The sequence below is a fragment of the Sminthopsis crassicaudata genome, chromosome 3 (assembly GCF_048593235.1).
Source record: "Sminthopsis crassicaudata isolate SCR6 chromosome 3, ASM4859323v1, whole genome shotgun sequence".
In the NCBI taxonomy this organism is placed as follows: Eukaryota; Metazoa; Chordata; class Mammalia; order Dasyuromorphia; family Dasyuridae; genus Sminthopsis; species Sminthopsis crassicaudata.
Window position 1 is genome coordinate 456,913,121 of NC_133619.1, and position 12,412 is coordinate 456,925,532.

The window sequence follows — 12,412 nt, forward strand, 5'->3', positions numbered from 1 at the left end:
ATCAGTTTACTTCAGTACAGATGTATCAGTATCTAATCTGAACAGAGCAATGAGATAATTGTTGAGGGAGATACAAAGCTCAGTGAATTTAGTGACTAAAATGCTTAACTTACAGTCTGGAAAGCCTGAATTCAAGTTATGCCTCTGAACATAGGCAAGTCAACTAACCTCTTAAGAGTCCCAAGTTCCTTTATTTGAACAATGGGCATTATGACACCTATTTGCAAACTTTGAAGCAATTTATATGTGCATACATGTATATATGCACATGTGTTGTTATTGTGATTGTTATTATTATTATTACCATCTCTGATTTCTCAGGCTTAAAATAAATACTGGTGAGAGAACTTCCTCTACTAATGTTGTACTATTGTTGTGTCCAGGATACTGAGTGAACACTTAGGAGCAGATCACAAGGCCATTATAGGTTCGATGAAAATTTGCCTCTTTATCTTTTAGTATTAAGGAGAAATAAGGCATCATTTCTGCCCTTGGAACTAATTATATTTATAAGTCATTTTCAGATTCTAAAACACAGTCTATATTCTCATTTCATTCACAAATTGTAGTAGTGGCTGCCTGTGTTATTCTTCTCGTTATACAGATGAGAAAATTAAGGAACATAGAGGTGAATTGACTTTGCTGAGGATTGAACAGCTACTAAGGTTCAAAGTCAAGATTCAAACTTGGCGTCATTTTTCCCTTTCCACAGCTCCTTCAAGGAATCTAAGATTTAGAAGAGTAGATAACATACACAAATAAACATAACATTGTAGAATGTGATCAATGCTCAAGAGATATTATAAATATTGAAGTACTGTATTTCCTTAGTGATTTGTATACAAATTTGTATATGCTAGAAGATACCTTAGGGAAAATTTTGGGTTTGAATTAGATCTTTTCTAATTCTAAAATTCTGAGGTCTTAAATAAGTATTAGTACCCTCACTTTATAAATTAATAAACAAAGGATAAAGAGTTTTTACTATTTACCCAAGACAACATACAACAGTTCATTCTTGCTTATAATTCCAATGTTCTTTCTATTATACCATAGTCATATCAGTGACTTTGCAATCCTGTAAGGAAATTTTTTCTTTTCTTTTTTTTGTTCTAGATCCTGCAATTCCACTGATAGAGAACTCCTGGTAAGAAAACTACTCCTAACAATTCAGATCATCATTGATTCTGCAATGTAGTACATTGATAGAATATACATACATATATACATAGATATACATAGATGATAGATATATGTATAGAATATGCATAGATAGTTGCCTACAGAACTGAGAGTCTAAAACAACAACAGATCATGTAGGTGCTATATGTCAGGGGGAAGATTTGAACCCAGATCATTTTGACTTGTAGACTTGTTCTCCAGCCACAACTGAATGTCTATAGATAATAACCATAGTATAGAATGTGACAGGGTCAATCAAACCATTGACATGAATTACAGGGTCAATCAAACCATTGACATGAATTTACTAAGCACTTACTCTTTTGCCAGACAACTCCTGGACAAAGAATAGAATGATCCCTGCTCTTATTAAGAAGCTTACATGATAGCCCAGAGAAGAATAACTGACTACAACACTTTTAAAAAGGTAGTGTGTTTATAGTTTGGGGAAATGGAGAATGCTCTATGGATTTGAACAAAGCTTTGAAGGAATTCATTAGGCATAGATGAATGAGTGGGAATTCTAAGCTTAGAGGCAAGTATAAACAAAAGCACAGAGATAGAAAACCACTATATACACTTGGAAAATAGACTAGCTCACCACTATCAGGAAGCCCAATGAAAAAGTTCAAAGGAATATTTGGTGGGATCTGCAAAAGTTTCAGGAGGAAGGATGAGTGAGGGAAAAGCCATTGAATAAGTATGCCAGTTACAAGGTCATTGATTGGTAACCTTAGAGATTAGAGTCTTTGCATCCACTCATTTCCCTTTCCAGTTGCCTCCATATATGTGGCAAATTGATTTTTCCAAATTACATTCTGATCATTTATCTCACTTGCTTCAGAATCTATGGTGATTGCCTATTAAATCCAGAATAAAATACAAACTCCTTGAAGTCTCTAGAGTAGCACTACAGATTACCTTTCTAGATTAATTTCACATCACTACAATATTCTTTGTGTTTTCTGTATCCTAGCCGAGTTGCCGTTCTTACTGTTCCCCAATGTTCCAGCTCTAATTTTTTTTTTTTTTTTTTTTTTTTTTTTGTCTTTCCATAGTCTGTCGTGCCTCTTCCTTCATTGCTTCTACCTTTTTGTATCTCTGGCTCTTGTCAAGGTTCAATTTAAGTGCTCCTTCTTATTTAACATCTTGATTTTTTTTCAGTTGTCAGTGCTTTCCTTACTTAAATTACATTGTTTATGCTTAGTATTTACTTAGTTATATAAATGTTTTTATTCCCTTAACCTCTCATCCCAGATGCAGTCCAGCATATTGTAAACTCCTTGAAGGAGGAATTATTTTCTCTTATGTTCTTAGTATCAAGCATAGTGTCTGGGATTTATTGGTGCATAATAATCAGTTGTTGAATTTAATTAATCTGTCATCTAATAAGATAGGCTTACTAATATAACCCTAAGAAATGTAAGAAGGGAGAAATGTAGGTACAGATTGTAACATTTTAACTGGTACCACTAAGTGATTGAGGGTTTTTGTTTTTTTTAAATTATTATTTAAGAGAGAAAGGGTGAGGTTAATGTCAAATGGATTATTAAGCAATATTTAATTACTTTCAAGCAATAAATTCCTTAGTGATCAGTTCTATATAATAATATTCCTTTGTATTCTTTCAGCCTCTCTCCTTGGCACAGATAACTTAGTGATATAAATTCAATTTAGTGTGCCTTTTAAAAAAATTATCTTTTCTTCATGGTGAGATTTGATCAAATTCATTGACTAAAATACTTCTATAAGGTTTTAGCTTGTACACCACTTGTCCAGATCAGACTTTTTTTAAAAAAATCCTTGCACTTCTAAATGACTTAACTTTGCCTGTCAGAATTATTGGAACACTTTTGTGAGGCTGTAGGGTAGGATTCATTAGGGATAGAGACATTAAAAGATTCAAGGAGAAGGGAGTAATTAATGAAGCAAAAAAAATTATTTGGTGTAGAGGTGGGAAGAGGTTGAGATGAAATCAAGAACATAGATAACTTAGTTTAGTAAATGGTTAGGGCCATATCCTTCTCTGAGATAGGAGGGAAAGAAGAGGATAAGAGTTCATCTATAAAAGTGAATTGAGATGTGGAGAGGAACTGGCCCAAGGAAGCCAACAAAGCTGCAATCTCAACAGACAGATTTTGGTGTGTGTATGAAGGGAACAGGCATTTATTAAGTACTTAATAGGTGCCAGGCAGTGTGCTAAGAGCACACTGGAAGTTTGCCTCAGGAATCTGATATTTTATGTTTATTGATTGCATCTTTATGATATAGTCACATTCTACATTCTGTTTACAGCTGTTTAAAGAAATTTAGATGAATTTTGAAATGTCTTTCAGATTTTTTCCCCCTTTCATTCCAACATTATTTGATGGGGTGGAGGTTAGAAGGATTTTTTATTTTAACGTAATTTGCATGTTTTGGTAAGAAATAATTTGTCAAAAATAAAAGTTTCTTTCTTCAATGTGTAATTTATACTTTCACAAAATTCCTTCATTAATCTTGGTACAACAATGACCATCATTTCATAGTTTCATTAAGCATCATCATAATGCTTGTTTTGAAAACATGAAGTTCTTCCAATGCATTTGATTAATTAGGGAGCATTTTGAGTCTGTGTATGTTGATGTAAAATTTCATCATCAAGAAACAAGAATGATGCAGAAAGCTCTACTACTTCTTCATTATTTTTCCACTATTAACAATAACCACTCTTCCAACATCCACCGCCATAATCAAGATTAAGGTCTTTGTCAAGTCATATTTCACATACATACATATATATATATATATATATTTGTACTGAGGTAATTGGAGTTGTGTCTTGCCTAGGGTCACAATAGCTAGGAAGTGTGTCTGAGGATAGATTTGAATTCAGGTTCTCCTGACTTCAGGGCTGGTGCTATCCACTGAGTCACCTAGCTGCCTATGTGTATTTGTGTCTGTCTGTCTGTTTCTTGTGCTTCAGTAGAAGGATGGAGAAGAGCTGGTTTGCACCATTCCCTTATTTCTTTCAAGGGCTTCTAAGGCCTGGAGTTTTGACCCATTCTTTTGACATATTTTGCCAGCCAGTTCTTTGAGAATTGTTTATTATAGTGTTGTATATTTCTAATCAATTGAACATATATGAAGCTTTTTTTTTTTTTTTTTAATGCGTCAGTGATGAAGTTTTGGAGTGTAATACCTAAAGCTTTATTTTCTCCATAAGCTTTATGGTTTTTATTTGCCAGTTTTGCATAGGGTGGTGCTTTTGGGGAATATATGTGTCACATATGCCAGAACTTACACTACAAGCTCTGACAGGTTCTTCCAGTTTTGAAAATCTTCAACTAAGGTTCCGGTGATACTATATGTTGGCTGTTTAAAGTGTAATTACTAGTGTAATTAATTGTGCACAAACTCGTCACCAGGAATTTGGCCATGTAGAAATCAAATAATAGAGCAAAATTACCTTTAGTTTGATATAATACCCTTCTACTTAGTAGTTTTGGCAGTAGGAAGAAAGAAAACTGATATACTAAAAATTATTAGCAGCTAGATGGGTCACTGGGTAGAATGCTGGTCCTAGAGTCTGGAAAACTTGAGTTCAAATGCTGCTTCAGACACTTACTAGCTATGCAATCTTAGGTCATTGAATTTCCCTTTGCCTTAATCCACTGGATAAGGCAATGGGAAATCACTCTAGTGTCTTTGTCAAGAAAACCTCATGGACATTATTGATGTGTCTTGCTCCAGATAGTCATGAAGGGTCTGACATAACTGAACAGTGCTAAACATCAAATTTACTTTCATTTTTGGTATTTTAAATTAGATTTTTATTTAATGATTGTTGAGTTAATATACAATCAGAGAAATAGAACTATATAGTCACAGTACTAAGTGAAAGTTGAAGACATAAAGCTGCAATTTAAGGAAAGAGACTCATAGATTCTTGATTTCAGAGAGGTGAATAAAAAGAGTAAGATGTTTTATGTCCCTCAAAGGCAAGGGAAAATAATTTTGTAAATTCTTTGTCATCAAAGTTTACAGTATCGCAACTAAGCATAAGCAAATAGGTCACCATGAAGATAAATGGATCTTATGCACCAATGTTACAGAAGGTGAGGATGGAGAGAATCCTATTATTCAATCAACAAGCATTTCTTAAGCAACTCCCATTGTGCCAGGTATTGGAAATAATGCCCCCCCCCCCAAAAAAAAAAAAGAATAAGCCTGCCTTTAGAAAACCCCTTCATTTTATCAAGAATTTGACAAAAACCTTCAAACTTTCAGTAAATGTCTCAATATACAATGTTTAAGCTATCCCCAAAACAAAATGCTTTCATAAAGAATACTTTCTTTCATTTATATTAAAAAGTTATATGTATACTTTACTATTTTCTAAATTTTAATTTTCTGTAAATAATGGTGCCTTTTGTTTTTTTAGTCACAGTTATTTCAGGATATAACTTCTAAATAATGGACTGGACTTTGTAACAAAGAAAATATAAATTGGCCAAAAAAAATTTTTTATTACACTATGAATGTATTATACTTTGCATAATACACATATTTCTGCAATATTTTTTTCCATAGGATTATAAAATAGAATGTTAGCTCTGAAGAGATCTTAGGTATTATTTAGTCTATTGTTGTTACTCAGAAAGGATCCCTGTGGAATGCATATTGATTTACAGAACTACAAATTAACATTATCTATATTATATAGGTACCACATATTATATGATAATATTTATTTTACTAAATACTTTAAATTAAAATTTAATCTGGTTGGTGTCCAAGTTTGACACCTCTTCTCCAATCTAAAACACTGGTTATTTTGTTTATTTGTAACACATAAGCATTCTTGAGACCTAGAGAGGGAAAATGACTCTTCTAAGTACATATAGGAATTTAGAGGCAGGAACAGAATCCAAAAGTCAAACAGGACTCATCATTCCCCCTAAAACTCTCCAGTTTTCCAAACTTTCCTATTACTTTCAAGGATACTGTCATAATCTCAGGTAACTGGGTTCATAATTATCTTAATTATCTTATATTTCATCTTATATTTCACTCTCACTTGTTGTATTCAGCATCCAATCTATTTTCAAGCTTTTTGTATCATCACATCTCTTTTCTCCACTCACAGTTACCATTCTTGTTCAGGCCACATTCACTTTGACCAAGACTATTCCAACTGTGTTCTAAATGTTTTCCTGTTTTCCTGACTTCTGGTGTTACTTCTCTTTACTCTATCCCTAGATAACCCAGAAGTATGTCTGACCCCTCACTTCAGTAAACTTTAGTTTCTTTAAGGGCCAATGTTTAAGACTTTTTTTCAACCTGACCCCTTTCCAATCTCTAGACAGTAGGTATAATGAAAAGAATAAGGAATTTGGAATTAAAGACCTGGGCTCAAATCTCACCTACTACCTATGGGACCTTAGAGACATTACTTAACAATTCCTGATATACTAATAAATGTTTCCTTGGTTAATTGACTGAATCTTGGCCAGTGTTTTTGTACTATAAACATTTCAAGGATTATTATACCTTTATGTTGCCCTGCCAATTCTGAATTCATATTTTTCTTTCTATCAGCCATTAAATTTAGTTAAGATGGGTATTAAATTCCCTGAAAATTTAAAGTAATAGTAGCATGACATCTTTATCAAAACTTGGAGTACAATAATTATAGAATTTCCCTGAACATTTCTTCCAAAAAACAAAAGTTAACAACATTGTTGTCAAGGCAGTTCTTAGGAATTGTTTTTCCTTTTTTTTTTTTTTTTTTTAATTTTTGAATTTAATTACCACAATTATTTTTTGAGCTAGAAAAAATAAACTTCATTTACAAGAACAAAAGTTCAAAACTGTCAAAGGAATTGATGAAAAAAAATATATATATAAAAGAAGGAGACTTAACAGTTCCAGATCTTAAACTATACTATAGGCCAGTAATTATCAAAACTAACTGGTACTGGCTAAGAAATAGAAAAGTGGATGAGTGGAACAGAGTAGACATGCGATATATACTAGTAAACTATTAATGTAACCTTGTGACTGACATGTAAAGATTTAAACTTTAGAGTAGGAATTCATTATTTGGTAAAAATTGTTGGGAAAATCTGGCAGAAATTGAGTATAGATCAATATCTTAATATCATTTACCAAGATAAGGTCAAAACTAGATATAAAGGGAGATGTAAAAAAAAAATAACAAAGACTATGGAACATATTACCCATCACACTTGTAAATAGGAGAAGAATTTATGAATAAACAAGAGTTAGAGATCATTGTAATATGTAAATAAATAATTTTCATTACATTAAATTTGAAAGATTTTATACACATAAAATGCAGCCAAGATAATAAGGAAAGCAAAAATTAGGGAAGAGGAATTTTATAGTTTTTCAGAGAAAAGTCTCATTTCAAATATGTAGAGAATATTAATCATTCCTCCATTGATAAATGATCAAAGAATATAAACAATTTTTCAATGAAGCAATCAAAACTATACATAGTTATATAAAGAAATGTTCTAAATCATTATTGATTTAAACAATTTGAGATGTCTCACATCCATCAGATTGGATAAAATAATAGAAGGGGGAAATGACATGTTGAAGAGGATATAGAAAAAAATGGGACATTAATACATTGTTGATGGAACTGAATTGATCCAACATTTTGGAGAATAATATGGAATTATTCTAAGAGTTATAAAACTGTGTAAATCCTTCAACCCACCAATATCACTGTTAGATCTGTTTTCAAGTGATCAGGAGAAAAGGAAAAGAACTTCTATGTCCTAAATATGTAGTATAGGAATAGTACTAAGAGTACAGGAACATTCAGTTGAAGAAAACAATTGAATTTGATGAGATGAGAGAATAGGGAGGGGAGTAATAGGAGAAAAGCTTAGAAAGGTAGGAGGATCCCATCTCATAGGATCTTTGAATGCCAAACAGGGAAATGTAAATTTTATTCAATAAGAGTAGGGGAGCTTTGAAAATTTTTAAGCAGCATGATGGGACTAGATATTTGAAGAGCTGTTATTTTGGTAAGAGTTGAAAGCATGGAGTCGGGTAGACTTACCTTAGGAAGTTATTACAATGTTTCAGACATGCAGTAATGAATGGCATTGTTAAACTGTTGGGCATAGATACAAAATATCCCACAGGGGTGGAATGATAAAACTTCATACTTCTTAGGATACGAGATGTAATGGGGAAGAAAGGTAAAGATATCATTAATTTCTGAGGTAAGTAACATGATTCTACAGTATTCAGGAGTTAGGCGTAAAGTAAGGACAGGAAAAAGGAAGCCAGTAGTGTGAATTGCCCAGGGTTTGGATCATCAAGGTACAACATTAGGAGAACAAGGGATTCAGGGTAGACAATTCATCGCCAGAATAGGTAACTACAATGGAAGACAGTAAAACCAGAACAGTGGTGAAAGATTTGGAATGGAGGTGAGAATAGGGAAAGTTGGGGAAAGAGAAATTGAGGAACTTAAGTTGAATTAGATGAGTCAAGAATTTTATCGTAATTCTGGTAATTTAAAAGAATGTAATTTACTTCTTAATAAAGGTATATATTGGGGCAGCTAAGTGGCGCAGTGGATAGAGCACCAGCCTTGAATTCAGGAGGACCGAGTTAAAATCTGGTCTCAGACATTTAACACTTCCTAGCTGTGTGACCCTGGGCAAGTGACTTAACCCCAGCCTCAGGGGGAAAAAATAAAATAAAGGTATATATTAAATATACATGATAAGTTGATTATTTTATGTAGTTTACTTTAAGCGATGTTTTTTTCTCTTTCTCATTGTATTAAGAAATTTTACATGTTTTTTGGCATTTATAATTTGAGTAATTTTTAGTGGTGCTTTGTAAACTTGTTCAGATGCATTATATACACATACTCCTTCAACTTGTAACCTTCTAGATCAAGGACATGTATTTATGAACTGAGGATTAGGATGTATAGAACAAAATTTTACTCTGCTAAACAAAATGACTCAAATGTTTGGTCTGATTATTCTAAATCTCTTCTCCTAGGGACAGTCAAACTTTTAGAAAGTGTTATTTTCTCATTGCTTTCTTTGAAGTTACCAATTATTTCTTAATTGCTAAATTCACAGATGTGGATTTTTCTTAGCTCATGTATATGAATAGGCTAGAAGGGTAAAGTATTTGAAGGTAATGATTGTTTCACTTTTTGTAATTATTCCCCATTCCCCCAGTGTCTACCTCAGTGCTTGTCACATGGTAGGCACTTAATAGGATGCTTTTTTAAATCGATTCACTCACCATCCTCATCTACTGGATAATTTTCTTCTTGCTGGGTTTTTCTGACATTGTTCTCTTTGTTTTATTTCCTGCCTTGATGATCCCTCCATCTTAATTTTCTTGTCAGATTTGTGGGGACTTGATATTTTTTCAACTACTGCATTTGCACCCCTTATATTATCCTCAACTCCTCATTTTTCCTCACCTCATATATCCATACAGTTCAGTTGTCAAATCTTTTAATTTGTTCTTCTACAATGTCTGTCTCATCTAACCCTTCCATTTGGGTCATCAGTTTTGCCTAGACTAAGCACTCATTTCCTAATAATTGGTCTCTGCCTTTAAGCTTTCCTTTCCCATCAATTGTCTGCTTGGTTGCCAAGGTGATACTCCTAAAGCACAGGTCTGACCATATTACTCCAATGCTTAATAAACTCCAGTGGCTCCCTTTATATCTAAAATCAAGTACAAGCTTCTTTATTTGGCTTTTAAAGTGTTAAACAACCTGGCCCCAATCTATCTTTCTAGGTTTCTTCGTGCATTGATTGTTTTCAATGTGTTCCATCATCCAACCAAAAGATTATTTTTTCTCTTCTTTATACATGATACTTCATTTCCAGTCTCCATGTTATCATCCAGGCTGGCCACAGTGACTGGAGTGCCTTCACCTCCACCTCTTAGAATCCCTAGTTCCCTTCAATGCTCAACTCAAGTGGAATCTTTTTCATCAGACCTTTTCCTGATTTTTCCAGGTGCTGGTGTTTCTCTCATTCCAAAAATTGCCTACATTAATTTTACTAATCTATTTCATATGTACTTTGTAAATTGTTCATGTGATATATGTACATAATTAATTTGAAAAATATATGTACATAACTAAGAGGAGGAATTCTTTTCATCATTATATTTGTGTATCTAGCACACCCAGCAGTATGTCTGTCACACAGTAGCCACAGAGATGAATAATTTTTTAAAATTAATTTTATAATTATAACATTTTTGACAATACAGATGCACAGGTAATTTTTTACAACATTATCCCTTGTACTCCCTTCTGTTCCGAATTTTCCCCTCCTTCCCTCCTCCCCCTCCCCTAGATGGGATAATTTGATTGGTAGTAAAAGCAGATTTGTTGTATGATAAAGAATCTTATAATTAGATTTTACTCTGTGTGTGTGTGTGTGTGTATATATATATATATATATATATATATTTTTTTTTTTTTTTTTTGTAAAAATGATTAAGAATGATAGTGTGGGCTAATGGGAAAAAAAATCTGAATTCTATTATTAGGTCTGGTTCTCATTTTTTGATAAAAATCCATTTAACCTCACTAGGTAAAATAGGTAAATTGAGAATGTTGAGTTTAAATCATGCCTAAAAATCCTATCCAGCTCTCAATTTTGTGATCTTTATGTCTATATAATACTTAGGGTAAAGGGTAAGAGGGAGGGAGTTATAAAGATAAATAATATAATTTATCAGGATACTTAACTATTTTTTATATTTTTATACTTTTTTTTTTTTTTTTTTTTGCTATCTAGCTTCAATCTACATTTTTCAGGCACTCTCTATTCCAGCCAAATTGGCTCATGTATAAATCCCTGATTGTAACATAGTATCCCCTTCTGGCAAACCTTTATAGGTTATCTCTCTTCCTTCATGGCGTAGTGCAGTGCCTCTTGATCCTGTTATTGAAAGGATTGCATTTGTAAAATGTATAAGGTTTTTATGCATACATAACAGTTTTGGCATGACACTGCAAAAAATAAAGTCCATCAGAGCTAGATTAAGTGATTGAGGTGGCCAAGCAAGATCTCCTCTACCCACTTTACCAGTCTAAGAAAAGGTCATTCAGAAATTGTTGAACATGCAATTCAGAGTGACATTCTAAAATTTCATAATTCAAAATTTATAAATTTAAATATATAATAAAGTAATTAAATTTAATGTTTTTGTGTTTGTAAATTATAACTTCACAAGTTTAAAGCTTAAAAGTACATTGACTTTATATGATTTGTTACATGATGTTTAATAAATTAGAATAAGGATATGAGGCATATATATATATATATATACATATTATATAGTCCCTAGAAATTTAATCCCCCAGCTGTGAGTATTCATGATAAATTTCTTCAGGGGGCTTGTTCATATGGCATTTGAGCCCCGAAAGAAAGATAACAGAATATTGACTGGGGGAAACTGAGGAGAAAAGGGCATTACAAATATAGAGAATCTTGTGAACAGTCTAGAAGTGGCAAAGAGTGAATCATTACTCTTTATTATTCTATATGTTGTAATAGTATAGAAAAATCCCTGACTGACTTGAGCCAGAAATGAACATATCTATAGTAGTGATTTTTTTTTTTTTTTGAAGAATAGTTGGGGTTACAGTATTTTACTGGCTGAAATTAAATTTTCTTCATGTTTTTGTACTACAGCTTTGTCCACTAGCATATATAGAATAACTGACTGCCATTGTGAGATACTTTCTAATGATACCTTCCCAATTATCAAGCTTTGAAATATTGTTTAGAATAAATGGCTGCCTATGGACTTTGCAACATAAATGTTCTGCAATGCAAATTCCATTTAATTAAATGTCCATATTAATGGAAAGCAGTAGGGGTAAAGATAAACCAAAAAAAAATAATTAATGTATCATTTCCTACTACTCTTAACCAACCTTTTTGAATCTAGTATAAATTGTATGATGGTACTTAATCTGACAATAAGATAAAATTTTTAGAAGTTTGGCTTTTGAAGTCTAGAAAAATATTTTACAATATAGATTTGCTTTCCAATACTTTTTTCCCTAGGGAGATTTAGATTTTGATGTTATAATTGCTAATTATATATTTGATTGCCAGATTTTCAAATTACAAAATAAGGTTACCCTATGTCTTCTTAGCAAGAAGCTAAAATTTTAACTATATTCCTTTCTGCTTTGCATGCT

General features: G+C 32.5%; 1 protein-coding gene across 42 annotated transcripts in view; it reads left to right on the forward strand.

Moving 5' to 3' along the window:
• Positions 1 to 12,412, forward strand: part of BAZ2B (bromodomain adjacent to zinc finger domain 2B) — a 322,506-nt gene that overhangs the window by 164,238 nt on the left and 145,856 nt on the right. For 33 of the 42 annotated variants that reach the window (XM_074303358.1, XM_074303359.1, XM_074303367.1 and 30 more), the window contains one exon: positions 1,117 to 1,147. The exons of the other annotated variants lie outside the window; for them this stretch is intronic. The gene's annotated coding sequence lies outside the window, so the exon portion shown is untranslated. The remainder of the gene's footprint in view (positions 1 to 1,116; positions 1,148 to 12,412) is intronic. 42 annotated transcript variants of the gene reach the window in all.